We start from the raw sequence: 18,044 nt of genomic DNA on the forward strand, positions 1-18,044 counted from the left end.
ACAGCATTCAGAAAGGAACGTAACCCTGACAGCACCTTGAGTTTAGTCCAAGAAGAACTGTCAGACTTCCGAGTAGTAACATAATAAAGTTTGCTATCTTAAGTCACTAAATTTGTGGTAGTTTTGTACAGCAACAATTAACACTAAATATAGGGAAGGGCTCAGTTTCAGAAACAATGTAAAAAATATTTATTTATTTTGAGAGAAAGAGAGAGAGAGAGAATGCCTACCAAGGAGGGGCAGAGAAAGAGAGGGAGCAAGAGCATCCCAAGCAGACTCCACATTGTCACCACAGAGCCCACTGTGGGGCCGGAATCATGAACTGTGAGATCATGACCTGAGCCAAAATCGAGTCGGACACTTAAAAGACTGAGCCACCTGGGCAACCCAGGAACTTTCAGTATTTAGAGGCTCACACAAAAAGGACAGAGAAAAGCCCGAGAACATGGGACCAATAAGAGAATTAGAAATCCAGAAGAGGGTGGCCTCATGAAAACCAAGAAGAGAAGAAGTGAATGACTGCACCAAATGTACCCAGGAGGCACAGCGCAGTAAGGGCAGGAAAACGACCATTGGATTCTCCAGCCAGTGGTGGGTGACACTCGCTGGTGTAGTATCAGTTTCAGTGGTGGGGCCAGAAGCCCATCTGAGCAAAGAACAGAGTGTGACAAGTGAAATGGGTGTGATGATTACCAACAACCATTGTAACGTGTTTTCTTGTGAAGGTGACCAGAGAAGTGGGGCCTATATTTCTAGTTGGGACAATTGGGTAGATAGTAAACTTGGATAAAAGAAGGAGTAGTAATGAGGAGACACTATGAGTTCAGGCATGAACATGTCATAATTGAGGTGCCCAAGGGTGGAGATGGCTAGGTGCCACTTGCGCATGTTTATTTGCAGCTTAGGATTCACGGTGGACCCAGAGATGAAGGTTTCCAGATCACAGAGAAAGAAATGTTCATTTAAGTCCCAAGTGAGCATATGAGGTCAGTCAGAGACACTTAGAGGTACAGGGTAAGGGAAATAGCATTATGTGTAAACACAGTATTAACCTAGATAGAAATTTACAATTTATGAAGTGAAAGTGTATGATCTGGCTAAAAATGGGGGGGGGGGAAGGTATCGATGCTATTTTAGAAGCACACTTCAGAGCTTAGACATAAAAAGTAATTGATCAATAAATCACAAAACTGGTGCTGAGGAAGATAAAGTAGCTTCAACTATCAATACAGCTGCTGGAAGCCTTATTTTGTTAGAGGTAGAGTATCAAAAAGTTCTCGACATGCCCTGCTGATAGCTTCGTGGCTCAAAGGCAAAGGAATAAAGGCAGAATGAGAGGACTTGCTATTGGCACCTAATTCTGATCAAAAATGAGAACTTGTGGGAACCTGGGGAGAAAAATGATTATGTCATCTTTAAGTTCATAACAATGTTAAAGAAAAATAATACTGTGCAGTTATTAAGGGTATACCTCTAAAGCTCAACTTGCTGGGTTTAAATTCTACCTCTAACACTAGCTGGATAGATTTAAGCATGTCCTTAATCACTCTATGGCTCAGTTTCCTCTTTTGCAAATAGGAATGATCAAAGTAGTTGATTTCGTGGGGTTGTTGAGACAACTGAATGAATGACTACTACTTGCAAAGTATTCAGGAAAGTGCACAATAAAAATATGTAATAAATGTATATAGTAATAGTAATGATATTAACTGATGTGTAGCTTGAATTTCAGTGAAGTTACTTTTAATTTTTTTAATGTTTATTTATTTTTGACAGAGAGAGAGACAGAGAGAGAGAGGGAGACAGAGTGTAAGTGGGGGAGGGACAGAAAGGGATGGAGACACAGAATCCGAAGCAGGCTCCAGGAGCTGTCAGCACAGAGCCCAACGCGTGGGGCTCAAACTCACAAACTGCAAGATCATGACCTGAGCCGAAGTCAGATGCTTAACCAACTGAGCCACCCAAGCACCCCAAAGTTACTTTTGAAAAATCTGTAGAGAAGGTGCATTCTCTAATGCACAGAGGATGGGTAATGAAGTTGTCAGGGGGTAATCGCATGTCACTGAGTGTCAGAGGATACTCACTTCTGACACCATCCAGGTCACCCACCCCTGGAAGCAGGGTGAGTATAGTAACCTGCAGTAGTCAAGAGAAGGAAGCATCAGAAGGTTATTTAAAGTCACTTATTCGAGAGAGACCAAATGTCAAAATGAGGGAATCAAATTCAGTCAACAAGTCTCAGGTGCAAGGTTAGGGTAGAGGCATGGGATAAAGCTAAAAGATGAAGACTCTGGAGCAGAGGAGGTAACAAGAGTGGGAAGAAGCTAGGGGCGCCTGGGTGGCTCAGTCGGTTGACCGTCTGACTTCCACTCAGGTGTCGATCTCACGGTTTGTGGGTTCTGTGCTGGCAGCTCAGAGCCTGGAGCCTGCTTCGGATTCTGTGTCTCCCTGTCTCTCTGCCCCTCCCCTACTCGTGCTCTCTCTATGTCTCTCAAAAATAAATAAAAGTGTGTGTGTGTGTGTGTGTGTGTGTATATATATAAAGAGTGGGATGAAGCTAAAGGGCGCATGATGACTGAACACCTGGGACCTCATGTTTTCAAAGCCTGTTTTGTGTCCTCAGCCATATGGTGTGACTGACGATCATGGGGATTTTAAAATTCAATAAAATTAAATTCTTACTATGTGATCACCAAGATCCCAAGACTGTGGCACCTGGGTGGTTCAGTCAGCTATGTGTCCGATTCTTGGACTCTTGGTTTTGGCTCAGGTCATGATCTCACAGCTTCCCGGGATTGAGCCTCATAGCGCGTTCTGTGCTGGCAACATGGAGCCTGCTTGGGATTCTCTCTCTCCCTCTATCTTCCCTCTCCAACTGCGCTCTGTCTCTGTCTCTCTCAAAATAAATAAATAAACTTCAAACACACACACACACACACAAACACAAAGATCCCAGGAGACAGTGGAGGACTCTGCTGGGAAACAAGCAAAAGGCAAAATATTCTTTTATTTCACACACATCTGTAACCACACACAAACACAGACACACATAGACACACAAGACACACTCATACACACATCTACCTTATAAAGTTGGTGACAGCAGGATTTAGAGCTATGGAAGATACTTATTAAGAAAGTTGAAATCCAAATGCCAAACCTGAGAGGGGATGAAATGGAAAAATAAACTAATTATAGGTGTGATGGTTACTTTTGTGTGTCAATTTGACTGGCTCTGAGGCACCCAGATTAAACATTGTTTCTGGGTATATCTATGGAGAGTAATTCTGGATGAGATTATTGTTTGAACACAATCAAATTGTGTCCTCAGCCATTATTTGAACAGATTATTGTTTGAATCTCTGGATTAGATTATTGGTTGAGTCTGCAAAGTAGATTGTCCTCCCCCATGTGGGTGAGCACCATCCAATCGACTCAGGGCTTGAATGAAACAAAAGGCAAGGCGGAGAATGGAGGAATTCACTCTCTTTCTTGTCTCACTGCTTAGCTGGGACATCTCATCTGATCTTCTCCAGTTCTCCTCATATTGGAATTTTCACCAGTGAATCCTCTGGTTCTCAGGGATTTGTACTTGCACTGAATTACTACCGCTTTCTTTTCTGGGTCGCCAGTTTGCAGATGGCAGATTGGTGGACCTCTCAGCTTCCATAATTATGTGGGCCAATTCCTTATTTTTTTTCTAGACATACTACTGGTTCTGCTTCTTTGGAGAAGCTTGAGAAATGAAAGTGGATATAGAAAAAAGAATGAAAACTAGAGGTCTCAGACTGAATTCATCTCACCAAGTTTTGTTATTTGTGATTTGCATTGGGATATTGACCTGAATAAAAATTTTATTAATGTCTTACAATAAAAATTCTGGAGATCTCTCTCTCACTCTAGTTCTTTTTCTCTCTCTCACACACACAAACACACACGCACACACTTACATTTTCAACATCTTTTTAAAAATCAGAGGATTTTACCACAGTGAGTCATCAGTCCATTGTGGAGATCAGTTGAAGATAGATGAGTAATTGCTGCCCTCTTTGTAGGTGGGCCCCTGGGCTCTCCAATTCTTCACCTTTTACCAGCTGGTCACTGCAGGTTTTGAGTTTGTGAACCATGGTCAACGCTGAGTCAAGGAAAAGAGTGTAACACCCGAAGCTGTTGGCAAAGAAGGAGAAGGTATCCAAAAAGAGAAAAGCAGTTAGCAAGTGGACTGACCTGGTTTCAAGGGCCACAGATATAAAGCTTCTGCAGTTGCAAAGGATACTCTTTGATGAGGTCACATTTTAAAGCAAAATAAGAATTTTTAAAGAGAAGGAAGGGACATAAAACTAAATATTAAATCGGAAGAACAGTTTAGATCTCTAAGAAGGTTGAATAAGCAAAGTGAGTTCAACTTTGGAAAAACTTTCTGAAGACAAAATGGTGGACTGTTTTCCTTTTTGCTAAGTTCTGTGCAAGAAGGAGATGAAGGAAGGCAATCTGCTGGTAACAGATGGCACACACAACGCTAACAGACGACAAAAAGCAAACAAGACTAATCAACCAACTCCTATTTAGTTTTCATCTTCTTCAACCAGGAAATGATCTCCAAAGTGGCAAGAGGAGAGCAAACGTAGTTAGGAGGAAATTGAAAACCAAGATAGGCAAGGAGGTAGTGTGAAAATATAGAGCCATTTTAATCCTCCAGTCTCAGAAAACTTACATCTCAGGGAGTGAAAGAGCTAGAGATTTGATTATAAAACCACCACAATGCTCAAGAACACCTAAAAATGGAAGAAATTGTAAGTGGAAGAAAAGCAATTTTTTTTCTTTCAATTATTGACATCTTGCTTTCTCTTTATTAAAATAATACATGTTGGAAATAGGAAATTGATAACATACATAAAGGTCATAGAAAGCAGAAACAACCTATAATTTTACTTGTAATTATACCTTTTAGGCATATTTTCTTTATGAACCTCAGCATTAAATCACAAATATTTTTCAATGCAACAATGCTTCAAAAACATCTCTTAATAACTATATTATATCACATCATATATAAATCATGATATCATATATATGTGATATTATATTGCTATTAAATTATATTAACTTTTATAATATGTAGTTACTAAATTATATGTAATATATTTAGTGTTTTTCTTCTTCAGTGGTACTTGTTTCCAATTTTAGACTTGTGAAGTGTGATGAACATCATTACATATAAATATGTTACTTTTTTTAGATTTTTGCTTTAGCATTCATTCATTCAGTATAATTGGGAGTAAAATGACTATATAAAATGTCTCTGTGTGTATTATTTAACTGCTTTCCAGACTTTGATTCAATGTACATATATCAGAATACCTTTCCATGGAATCCTCAAAATATTGAGTATCACGATTACATTAGATTTTGCAACCTAAGGGTAAAAACAATATCTTGTTATTTTGGTTTGCATTCCTTTGAATCTCAGTGAGGAAGAAGAGTTTTGATATTTTTATTAGCCATTTATATTTCCCCTACCATTAATTATTATCTCTTTGTATTAATCACCATTTTTTGATGTCTGTATATGATACTAGAAATTTTTATTCTTATTTAGGGTAAAAAAGGTTATTAATGTAAAAAGCATCTAATCTTCATTAACTTTTTTATTTGGATATTTTGTCTGATGTCAATAGCTGAATCTCTTCTTTTTATTCCTGATATTATGGTATATACCTGGTTTGTCTTCTTACAGACATCTGTTGTAAGTAACACAGAAAACCTTTTTTTAACCTTTATAACTGTTATGAAATGATACTCTATCTCTTAACTTGTTTTATACCATCTATTTTTGTGTGCTGCCATATACGTCAGTTGGTTTTTATTTTTGCAAAAGTCTATTTTTTGTTTTATTTCATAGTAGTTGTGTGAAGTTATTTTTTTGTTCTTAGTTTTACCAGTGATAACACCTCTAGAATATTTTTAAACTTGTATTTCTCTATTTCTCAAGGACACATAGAAATTACGACCTACCCACTCTTACTTTTGTTGATTTTTATTTTTCTGAATGGGAGTTGTGAAACTGACTTATTAGTACATACTCTTCTACTATATAAAACACCACGTTCAAAAGTTTTGTATTTTGCATTTAGTTGAATAGTCATACTACCACAGCTGTTTATGCTTCATCCACTTATGTTTCTTACTATCTAACAACCGGTCCTTCCATATTACCACAGTACTATTCTTAGGTTAAGTGACTGGGGAATGTCTCTTTCTGAAAGATTACATACGTCTTGTGGGCTTCATGGGGCTTTTAATACCTAAGAAAATTTTTCTGTCATGTTTACATTTGAATGACCTCTTAGATGAGTATTTGAATCTTGAGTTGCTACTGCTTAACTTCAAAAAAAATTTGATACCACACTTTTCTCTAACTTGAGTTGTCCACCTAAGTATATTATCAATTGCAAAGAAATGAAGATAAGGAATATATTTTCAGAGTTCTTGAATACAGCTATTCTTTTGTTTTGAAACTAGATTGGCTAGAGTACTATACATCAAGTTCTTAAATTACATTTTTTGTCTAAAAATTCTACAGGCATTGTCATTTACAATTTAGTACCACAAAATAAAAGTCTGAGACTAGCACAATTTTTGTCCCTTTTTATGTAACTTTTTTATTTCCCTGACTATATATATACTTGTAGGATTTAACAATGTAAAAGTGTGGTCTCTTACTATTCATTTCACCTGCAACATATGGGATCATATTTCATCTGCAGGCTCAAGTCAGTTTTCACCCATGAAAATGTTCTTCCTGAAGTCTTTGATAGTCTTTTATCCATTTTTTTCCTTCATTTATCATACTTTTTAGTCTCTATTCTCTTCCTTCCATGTCTTTTTTAACTGTCTAAAATGTCTGGGTCCTTTTATTCAGCACACAGGGGAGAGCTTCTGTAACTTATTATTGCCAATCCAATGTTCCCAATTTCATTCCCGCTCTTTACTTTTTCCAGTGTGGATTCTAATTTTTCTCTTCAGCTCGTTCCCTTCTATAACCTACTACTCATCCTATGTTTTTCTCTCTATATAGCCCTGTAATGGTTGTGATAATCTCCCCAGAAAATTTGTCTAAGCCAGTCAGAGTTGTTTTATTTCACATTTCAGTAATTGCCTGAGGAACATTCATATAATTCAATTTGAGTCAATGTGAAGAGAAGCTGACTGGGAGCTTCCGCATAATACTTTTCCTCCTAAGAAAGAGACTTAGGAAGATTCATCCCTTTTTATCATGTGCACGTTAGCACAGATGTGACACATGGAAGTGCTGCAGACGTCTTTAGACTTTGAGGTCAACCAGCCTGAAAACAAGACAAAAACAAATTGGGTTGGAGGGACACAGAGGCCCTGATGACCACTTGACCTCTGCAATGAACCTGCATGAGAATCTACTTGGCCCTCATACTCAAATCATGTGAGAAAATAATGTTTCTTATTTAAGCCATCCAACATCAGAACCATTACTTGCAGCCAAAGACATACTAATTAGTTCTAGCTTCTTATTTCTACTATTTCATGATAGTCATATCATTAGACTTTTATTAGGATATTAGACTTTTATGAGGAGAGTAAGGCAAATATTCTCAATTACTTCCCACGTATTCTTATAGAATAATATTTTAGAAGTTTGTTCTTTCTCTGAATCTCCAGGCTAATTCTTCTTTGAGTTTATATTGAAAAATTTTCCATAAACCCTATGTCATGCTATTCAATACTACCCTGTTTCCTCATCCTTGATACTTCTATAGTGATGCTTTATTTTACAGACTTACAGAGTGCATGTACTACTCCTATCCAGATACTTTGCCTATTGAGTACTGGTGAATTCTTGTTTTTAGACCTAGACATGCAGCAATGTGTTCCTGTATTATTATTAATAATACGGGTGGATAGATGGAAATAGATAGGTAGGTAGGTACGTAAGTAGATAGGTAGGTAGGTAGATAGATAGATAATCTTTACTAAAGTTGTTGGGAATCAGGGTTTAGCTGGCTCTCAGATTTTCTGGTTAACATAATCCTTCAGTCGCAAAGTTAGGAGCAGACACGGGATGCAGCTGTTTATGCAGTGCTGGTGCAGTAAATGGACTATATCTACACTAGAATGTGTATTCCAAGTCATTGAAAATCCCCTTCACACAACAACATATGGCCTTTTCTTATTTTTGGTTTCCTGTGCTATTGCAATTTTGGTCTCTTAATAGATCTTTATCAAAATCTCTCACATACGTATTTAGGTGAGAGTTGTAAGAGGGTATAACAAACACCAGGATCTGGCCTCTGCGTTGACTCTAATTCCTCTATTATAAAAGGAGAATAGATAGACCAGTAAGCTTGGAAGTATTTCTCTTAGGCATATCATCAAATAAAAATATTAAATAGATTCTAAGGAGTACTTCAAATAGAAGGGTGAACCCCAAAGCATGAACATGCATTGTTCTTGTTTACACCATACTGAATTAGTCTCATTTCCTTCGTGGTGAAGCTGGCTTTCCTAGTAGTCATGGTAGGATGTCATCTGTGTCCTCAAATGTCTTCCTTGGAGCCCTGAGGTGTGTGGGCAGCCATGGCTGAGGAAGAGCGTGACAGGAATGGGGGTTGATGAGTATAAATGTCCCATTTTTCATGCATATTTCAACTACAGCAGCTACACATTTTTATGTTCTATAAATTATTTTTCCACATAAGATTGTAATTTTAAAAAAGAATTATGTTTCTTTCAAAAAAAAACCAAACAAAACCTAGCGATCAGAAAACCTTCCTATTGATGAAGCATTTTTCCTGCAGGAGAAATTTAATAAAGTCTCTCATGACATTCCTGAGACTATGAAAATAAAGTGTGAATTGAACAAGAGTATAGTCAACCAGGTCATAGCTAGCTAAACAGCCATGACTACCATGTCAACCTGGTCCTCTCTAGGGATATGGCAATGAGATCCTGATTGTCTCAATATTTTGGTTACCAAATTGAAAGAAGATATAAGTTACATGCTATTTAAATTGGCAGATGATTAAAAACGAGTTAACTAGGTAACATGTTGAGTGGCAATCAATATTTACAATTGTTTCAACAGACTAAATATTAATAAGGTTAAATTAAAGATGTATTGCAGATTGACCCTTGAAACTTAAATAATAATTTACTTAATTGAAGAATAGATGAAGTATAATTTAAGTAGTCCATGTGAGTAAATCAACATGTGTTTACAAACAGCCAGCTCAACATGAACCAAAAACTGCTCTAAAAAAAGAAATACAGTTTTAAATTACATGTAGAACTCCCAACATTCTTACTGGCCTCTATCGTGGCTGCTCTACATCTGGAGAGCATATTTGATTTGCCTTGGCTAAACTAAGGTTCTATCAAGGGAGGTAAAGAAAATGCTGAGATCAGCTGCATTACATGAGAAAGGGTTGGAGGGGTTAAGAATGTTGGGACTGGAGATAAGAAGACAAAGGACAGTATCAAAGTAGCTCCAAACATCTGAAGGTCTGCCACATGAAATAATACTTCTCTGTGTTTCAAAAGGATAAAACCAGTTCCAACAGGCAGAAATTATAGAGGCGAAGATTTGGTTCGTTACATGGAAAAAGAATTGTAATTAGAACCATCCTGAAAGGATCGGTCAGCCTCACGAATCAGACTTAAAAGTAAATCTTCAAGCAGAGGCATTAGGTAAAATATTAAATCATAAATACCTGCAGCATTTCTTTGAGAACTCCAGCCTCACTGATTTCCATCCACAATAGAAGAGTGACAGAGCCTTAGCTCTGTAGATTACCCCCAAGGAAGCAGGGGAGGCCTCCATGATTCATGGCTAAGGACGTGGGATGGCTGCAAGGGAGAATGAGCTCACGGTTGTTTTTATCTCTTTATTTCTCCTAACTGAAAATAAAGCATTCTCAACTATATGACTTTAAAAGAAAAATAAACGCTTGATTAATGTTTCCTGAGTTTATACATTATTTAGGGCCCCACTTGCTGTTTTATCGAAAGATGATAAATCAACTCTATTAGACATTTTAAGAGTAAGACGTGTTCTCTTCATCTCTAACACACTATTTTTCATGTCATCAGACAATTTTTGTCCTCATGTATTCATACTTTTATGTTTGTCATTATCAAATGCAGACACTAAAATCATCACCATTTTCCATTATCTTATAGGATTCAAAACATGTCTCAATAAATGATTAATACTCTCTTCCCACATATTTCATAATTTGCTCATCAATCTTTGGGGGAGGTTGCTATTATATACATTTTTAAAATAAACAGATTGACGAATTCCAAGTTTGTCTTGGTCATTATAAATACTTACACTTCCAGAAAAAAAACTTTAGGATCAATTTGTAAAGTTCAGAAAAGGTCCCATTGTAATTTTGACTGAAATAGCATTGAGTTTATATGGTAATTTGGGGAAAATAATATCTTTACAATATTGAATCTTTCTTTTAAAAAATAGCATATTTGGCTTTAATTAAGGTCTTTCTGTAACATCTTTTTGTAGAGTTTTACAATTTTGTTCTTATAGGTCATAAATATTTCTTGTGCTTAGAGTTATAGTTTTGATGCTATTGTGAAAGGTATTTTTAGTGTAAATTTCTAGTGGTTTCTTTGCAGGAGTACAAACATAAAAGTCTCTGTGATCAAAGAAGGTAACATAAATGATTCTATATTCCTTTATTCTATTAGGGGAGAGATTATATTAATACATTTCCCTACTGTTGAGTCGACTTTGTATTCCTGAAATAAAAAATCATGGTTTATTATATTGTATTATTAATTTTAATTCATTCCTCATATATGTTTTTAACATTTTATTTAAAATTTTCCCTCTACAATCATAGGTAAGGTTACTCTGAATTTTTTCTGCTTTGTTTTATTATCAACGTATGGCTACTCTTTTTCCTCTGAACTTTTCCTATTATGATCAAGTTTTCTTTTACCTTTTTGGTTTTATTCAGGGATAGGGCAGTTCTACCTTATTTTTATAGAATTATATATTGTATCTTAAATTTATAACAATATATTTAAAATGTTTTCACTTAATCGCAAAACCAATCATATGCATAGCCTCTTACCATCTTCTATAACAGGAGCTCCAACAAGCTCATTTTCCCCATTCTCCCACATTTTGTTAAATTCATGTAGAATTCTAACTCCCCACTGATTGTAATTTTACTGTCTACTCTCTCTAGCATATTTCAGGAGCTCTTTAACAATCATTTTAAATTTCATAGCCATATTATCAGCAATTGCCTACACTCAATTAGAAGTTTTACTGAATACGTCTCTCCCCATGGCTTCCTATGTTTAAGGTCTTTCCCCTTGAATTCATTTTTTTTTAAATTTTGCTTCAGCATTACCTTAAATAATTTTTTCTAGCATGCACCTAAGTGGCATATTGGTTTTATTGTATAGTTATATTTTGGTATAGTATTATATAATCAAATCCTTTTATTAACTTGTATACACTGCTCCATAATCATTTAGCAACCCAGCTTAACAACTAATAATTAACTTGTAAGGATCTTTCTCTTAGATTTTTTTTTTGCATTTGGGAATCCACAAGGTTTACCAAGATTTATTAAAATTGTGTCTCTTTTCTCCTCATTCACAATATTACCTGAAAATGTTTGAAAGGCTCTTTAGTCTGAAGAAAGACCTGAATTTCTTCAGTTTAACAGAAGCTTATTCTAATAAACTTTTAAAACTGCATTTTCTTCTCAAACTTCTGTTAAAGTAGTATCAGATATTTTGGATCTGTCCTCTCTTTTCTCATAATTTAATCATTTTTGTTATTGCGTTTTTAACTCAATACATTAGTTTCCAGATTAATGGCTTAGCTGTCAGTCATGTCTCTTTTGCAATTCAACTTTTCCATTGACTTCTTTAAATGCTAATATGCTTTTAATTTCCCCAAAGTTTGTTTATTCTTCAATTCCCTCTTTCTTTTTCCAACAACCTACTATTGCTCTATGGATGAGGTATCTCCATAAAAAACACTCTAAGAATATCAAATAGATTTATTTGAAAAACTTATTTTTCTTCCTGCAGTAACTGTTGCTTCAGAGATTAGATCTTCTGTTTGTTCCCATTACTGCCTTCTTTTCCTTCCAGTGATTCTTGGTTATCTCTTCATTTTACTTATGAACGTCTGGAATTAATCAGTTTGATAGCTTATGTTTCCTCAGCACTTGTGAAAAACCACTCTTCTTTCAGTAAATGTGACTCAAAATTGCATGAGCCATATGGTGGGAGGGAGATGGAACATACAGACAGACGAGATTCCTTTCATGCCCGTGATGCTTTCTTGACATGAATTCTAGAAGGCAAGAGTTACTGGTCCTGTTTATTTCTCCAGCCCTAATGCCCTGGCTGGAAATCCATTTTTGCAAACTCTGTTTGGAGATCTATATTTGCTAGCTGTAATCTGGAGAAAGAAACTAATCTAGGCATTCCGGAAAATGTGAGTGGATGACTGGAAATCTTTCAGTGATTTACTTGCCAGTTTTCCTATGCTTAACATCAGGCTTTCCTTACTCTATTCTTAGTCTCTTAGTGTTCTTTTAGGGAAAATGACATTCAATTTGTAGTGGTCTTTCAACCACTATAGCTCTTCCCAGTGTCAATCCTGACAGATCTGTTTTTCTTTTCTAATTTTTTTCAGTTTCTGACCTATTGATGGCATCCTTCCCAGTTCTTCAGGATTACTATGTTTCCTTATGTCACTTCAATGAGATTTAGAAGAGATTAGAGTATGTGCTCAGTCCCTCACCTTGAACTTGAAGTCTCCATTAAATTTTATCTTTATTCTGAGGATTTTGCCAATGGTCCCAGCAATAATTACCTTCTATTCCCTTTAGAAACCTACCACAGTTTTTATATAACTTTATTCTTATCCTCTCACATTGCATTGTAATTAAGCACTTGTTTTTTTGTTTTTTTTTTCCCCAAATTGGCTATGAACTTTATGAGGATAGCGACAATCTTATTTGTGTTTGCATTTCTAGGGCCTAATGCAGCGTAGGCTGGTATACACAAAGTACATAATAGTTCTTTAGCAAACAGATGAAGAAAGGCATAGTCTAATAAAAGTGCTAGCATGAGATGCCAAGATATTGGTTTTGGAAGTCTTATATGACCGATTTTTGAAGCCACGATGGAGAGCAGAATTTAAACTTCATAAACCGGCCTATGTCATGATTTCTTGTGATTTTAAATATTTACGAAACACAGTGCCAGCTACAGCTACCCAGACTTTTCAGAAGGAAGGATGATTGCCTCGAGCCCTTTTCTTATTGGTGCCTTGAGGGAAGATGAATGTCCCTCCAAAGGTGTCTGCATGTTTCTAGGGAGCACGTTTTCCATGGACGTCTCTGACCTTGGCACTTCCTTTTGTAGAATCACTTTGAGAGGAGTATGGCTATCTCCGGTGTGTAATGCTTTTCTTCACTGTTTCAACAAAAATATGGTGCTGGATGTTGGTCATTACTTCATAATGTATACAAGGCCAAGAACTGAAAATCGAACACAAGATTTTCCCGCTCCAGAACCCTTTCCATTTGGCCTATAACTGGGACGTTTTCATTGGCTCCCTGAGCCCAGGGAGTACACAGGCTTCTGTGGGGTGGTTGTTCCCCTCCTCCAGCCCCCTCATTTTGTCCCTCTGGCCCATTCCATCACTCCCAGACTGCTTCTAATGCCAAATTCTCCCCACTCTAATACTCCTCTTTCTTTGGCTGCATCTTTTGAACTCAACCCAGGAATACTTCTGAATATCTAAAGATGATCCAAGTGTTCACATGAAGGAGCTCTATTAGCAGCTCACTCAGCTATGACCTTCGGATTGTATTTAAGGATCCATCTTCCTTAAAAGAAACTTTAATTTATTTTTTAATTTTTTAAATATTTCTTTTTGAGACAGAGAGAGAGAGAGAGAGAGAGAGAGAGACAGAAAATGTGCAAGTGAGGGAGGGGCAGAGAGAGGGAGACACAGAATCCGAAGCAGGCTCCAGGCTGGGAGCTATCAGCACAGAGCCTGAGGCGGGGCTTGAACTTAGGAGCAGTGGGATCATGACCTGAGCTGAAGTAGAATGCTCAACCAACTGAGCCACCCAGGTGCCCCAAAAGGAACTTTATAAAAATGACATGGCATATTTAATTATCTGCCTATTTCCAAAAAATTAGAATCTATATCCAGAACATAAGCCCTTAAAATCAAGCATTCATACACCAAGAGTGTTGACAATTCACATAACAGGTACATGACAAAAACAGATTAAGAAATATTAAAATACACTATACATAAGAAAAGTAGCTCTTTTACAATATTCATGTTTAATCTTTCCACAAGCTAACCCAACTACAAATACCATTCATTCAAATAATTGCAGAGGAAAATACAAAAATCACTGTTACATCTTCAGTTGACAATAACTCGTAGATGCCAATCCACAGAGAAAGAAGGAGATTGCTATTTTATAATTTAGAACATGTATTCATCGGTGATATTTTTTTACCCCCAACAAAGATCAAAATAATGTACTTAGGTTTGTGCTTATCTGCACAGTGGTGCTAATCATTACAAAACAGAGCATTCATCAGTGATATTTTCTGCTTAATTTAAAAACAAATTAATAAAGGTCAATTCCTTTACGTCGTTCTGTAAAACGAAACACTACCCATGTGTGATTTGTAATATGTGTGTGTACTTTCTGCCCTTGTTTACAATGAATACTACTGCAAAAGGATTGTTTACTCTCTGTGTAGGAACCATTTGCTATCTCTAGGGAAAATCCTAAATGCTATCCTATTTCAACGTAGCACAGAAGGAGGGAGGAAAGTTCAGCTAGCCTGTGCTTAAAGGTCTTCCATTTTTCCATCGGGCAGCAATTACTTTTTTTTTTCTTTTTTACAAATGTTACTATATTTGTTTCTACTGGTTTTCAAGATAATATTTGTTTGTTGTTAAATTTTCAAATAGTACAGAAGGAGGTAAAATACAAAGCATATCTTCTTCTAACTTTATCTTATGTAGTCTGAGCGCTCTTATAATTTACTAGTTTGAGAGAATAAGTACATAGTGAACATAGGCACATAAACAAAATATACTTCCGACCTCAGTGGGAAAGTGTTGTTTTATATCTTCTTAGAGAGGATCTTCTCTAAGAGCAGCATGCTCTTCTTCTTCCTTTTTTAAGAAAGGGTTAAGTAATCTTTTATTTCCTGTGACAAGTAGCAATTACTCTTTTCCTCTTCCATCCTGATAAAGCCCTGCAGAAACTTCTAAGACCTAGTGAAAAGAATGATAACAGCAGTACCAAAACTGTTATGTTTCCTATCATACTGTCTTTCAGTTCGAGATTTTCTTTGCATTGGATACACCCAATTTCAACTCCTATATCCAAGAATTGTGGATATAATTTCAACTGTACATGCACTATAATAAAATTTCATTCTAATATATTTGTTTCTTTATAGTACATTATCTTGGAATTTGACAATTTTTTCTTCCATTTATAAAATTTCTTGTATAGTCTAAAGAAAATTTTTCTTAAGTCACTATCAATTAATTGTTACTGATCAATTTTAAAGATTTAATTTATTATTCAACATTTCAAAAAAGTCCTGGGCTATTTCCCATAGTAAAGTCTATAAGTAAATCTATTCCAAGCATTTCCACTCAAAAGTTTCTTCAAATGACAATTTAAATTTTAGAATTTAGAAAATAAAACATAATTTACTGTAATCTCCACCCAATTATATTTGTAGCAAATTTTTATCAGGTGAGTAGAAAATAAATAAATCTTTTTGTATTCACCTTACAGCAGCATAAATGTGTACGCTTGTTATATGAACAGGAAAGTAAGTAATTAGTGGGATGGATTTTAGGGGGAAATTTATTTAGTCAATCAGCTATTATGAAGTCAATTAAAATGCAGAACTTTGGTTTACAATATGCACAAAATTAAATATGAAACAGGAATACAAATCCATTTTATGAGAGCAAATAGAATTTTGGTGTGACAAAGTATACCAAGTGTAACTAGCTTTTCTAATAAAGATTATGCTGTAAGATTTTAGTGAACTAGTACGAGAATAATTCAAATTTACCTCCTTAATGCAAACCATAAGAGACACTTAAATACAGAGAATAAACTGAGGGTGGATGGGGGTTGGGGGAGAGGGGAAAGTGGGTGATGGGCATTGAGGAGGGCACTTGTTGGGATGACCACTGGGTGTTGTATGGAACCCAATTTGACAATAAATTATATTTAAAAAAAGAATAAAACGTCCTTGTATCGAACTCCCTTGCTAGAGGGAAAAAATGTATCTCCTTAAAGATGTATTAAAATATAGTATGCAATCTCTTATTTAGTATCAAGGAAAAATAAAGGTTATATAAATATGGGTGTATATAAAAATCATTCTGCTAAAAGTTACATTTACTTCTTGTGTTATTTTTGACTGCCTTTGTGTGAAAAATAGCATACCTCTTCTAAGGCACCCATATATATGCAGTATAGTTATATCTTATAACTATATTATGTGTGGTGGCCCTTTTAGGATCTTGATGTCAGAAAACAGTACCAACAACAATAAATAGTGGTTCATCAATTGTGATGATAATAACCTGATTCTTTCACTTTGTTTTCTAGATATCTAGGCAAACAGCTCCAAACAAGACAATCGATGCATCTTTAAATAGAAAGATGAACAACAAATGACATTGAAAATTTCTGGAAGGCTATCTAATTGTGAGGAAACAAACCAATTATGCTAACAGAATTCTGTTTTATTAAGCTGAATGTGACCAAGTTACAAACCTTTGATGAGATCTTTTTATAGATACACACCAATACTTGATTAGACTCATGTTAAATTAGGAAACAAATGAGGGCCTGCCAGAGAACAACCAGTCTGTCAGATGATAAAGTGCCCAATGTAGGAAAGAGCCCTGCCCTACATAAGTAAAATCTCTTTTGCCCAAATTTGAAGTCGTGTTTTACCCTTTTATAATATGAAAGCATAAATAGAATTTGGGGAGGAGGATACCACTGCATATTAAAATAGCATTTTTTTTCCTCAGAAGATCTCAGGTTATTTTTGCAATCTCTAGATGCATGCTTCGGTTCTAGGTCCTCAGGGAGTAGCAACATACCCTAATGTTACCTAAGGGAACTGTACTCATTTATCTCATTTTGATGGAAAAAACTCAAATTCTTCTCCTTGCCTTCACTGACAGGCATTTCCAAATCCCCTCTGCCTCCTGGACCAGCTCTCCTTAAAGTGATAAGATGAGTAGATCACATTCTAATAAATCATTTATCAGACATCAGAGGATGAATTTACTGATGGATAGAGGAGGGAGGGTTTTAGCCAATAGAAACTTCGTAAAGAGTGAATTCTAGGTTATGTGGAAAATTAATAAGACCTATAGGAGAGATGGTCAGAATAAGGAAGTCTACCCCACAGAATGTTTGTAATAACCAACATGGGGTGAGTTAAACACAGATTTTACTAATGAAGCAGCAAGTTCAACTGAGGGTGACCTGCTCATGTTATCCTCCTGAGATATAACATGGGGGTCTTTATCCATCACGATGCCTGTATATTTGTGATATTCTAATGAGAAAAAACATATGCAAATAGAATAAACAAGCAATACAAGACAGCGAAATACTTGGCCTAGTAAACTCCTGATGAGAGATCTTGGGAAAAGTGTAGTAGGAGTTTGTGCCACAAAGAATGACATCATGAAGGGTCAGAATTTGATTCTGTTTAAAAAGGTTAATATAAGTATTCAGTTCTAAGTACTACTGATCTCTTGGGTTTTGGTGTTATTGTTATTGTTTTTGTTTTTTTAACTGACTATGATCGGGGCGCCTGGGTGGCTCAGTCGGTTAAGCGTCCGACTTCAGCTCAGGTCATGATCTCGCAGTCTGTGAGTTCAAGCCCCGCATCGGGCTCTGTGCTGACAGCTCAGAGTCTGG

At 36.1% G+C, this 18,044-nt stretch overlaps 1 long non-coding RNA gene across 3 annotated transcripts in view; it reads right to left on the bottom strand.

The window, feature by feature from the left end:
* LOC113599874 (uncharacterized) overlaps window positions 1-18,044 on the bottom strand; it is a 186,400-nt gene that overhangs the window by 157,991 nt on the left and 10,365 nt on the right. For 2 of the 3 annotated variants that reach the window (XR_008297794.1, XR_008297793.1), the window contains exons 2-3: window positions 15,170-15,343; window positions 3,987-4,167 (exon numbers count right to left, since the gene is read on the bottom strand). This is a non-coding gene — a long non-coding RNA (uncharacterized LOC113599874). The remainder of the gene's footprint in view (window positions 1-3,986; window positions 4,168-15,169; window positions 15,344-18,044) is intronic. The other variant, XR_008297796.1, reaches the window with a different exon arrangement.

This window comes from Acinonyx jubatus, chromosome C2 (genome assembly GCF_027475565.1).
Source record: "Acinonyx jubatus isolate Ajub_Pintada_27869175 chromosome C2, VMU_Ajub_asm_v1.0, whole genome shotgun sequence".
Lineage (NCBI taxonomy): Eukaryota > Metazoa > Chordata > Mammalia > Carnivora > Felidae > Acinonyx > Acinonyx jubatus.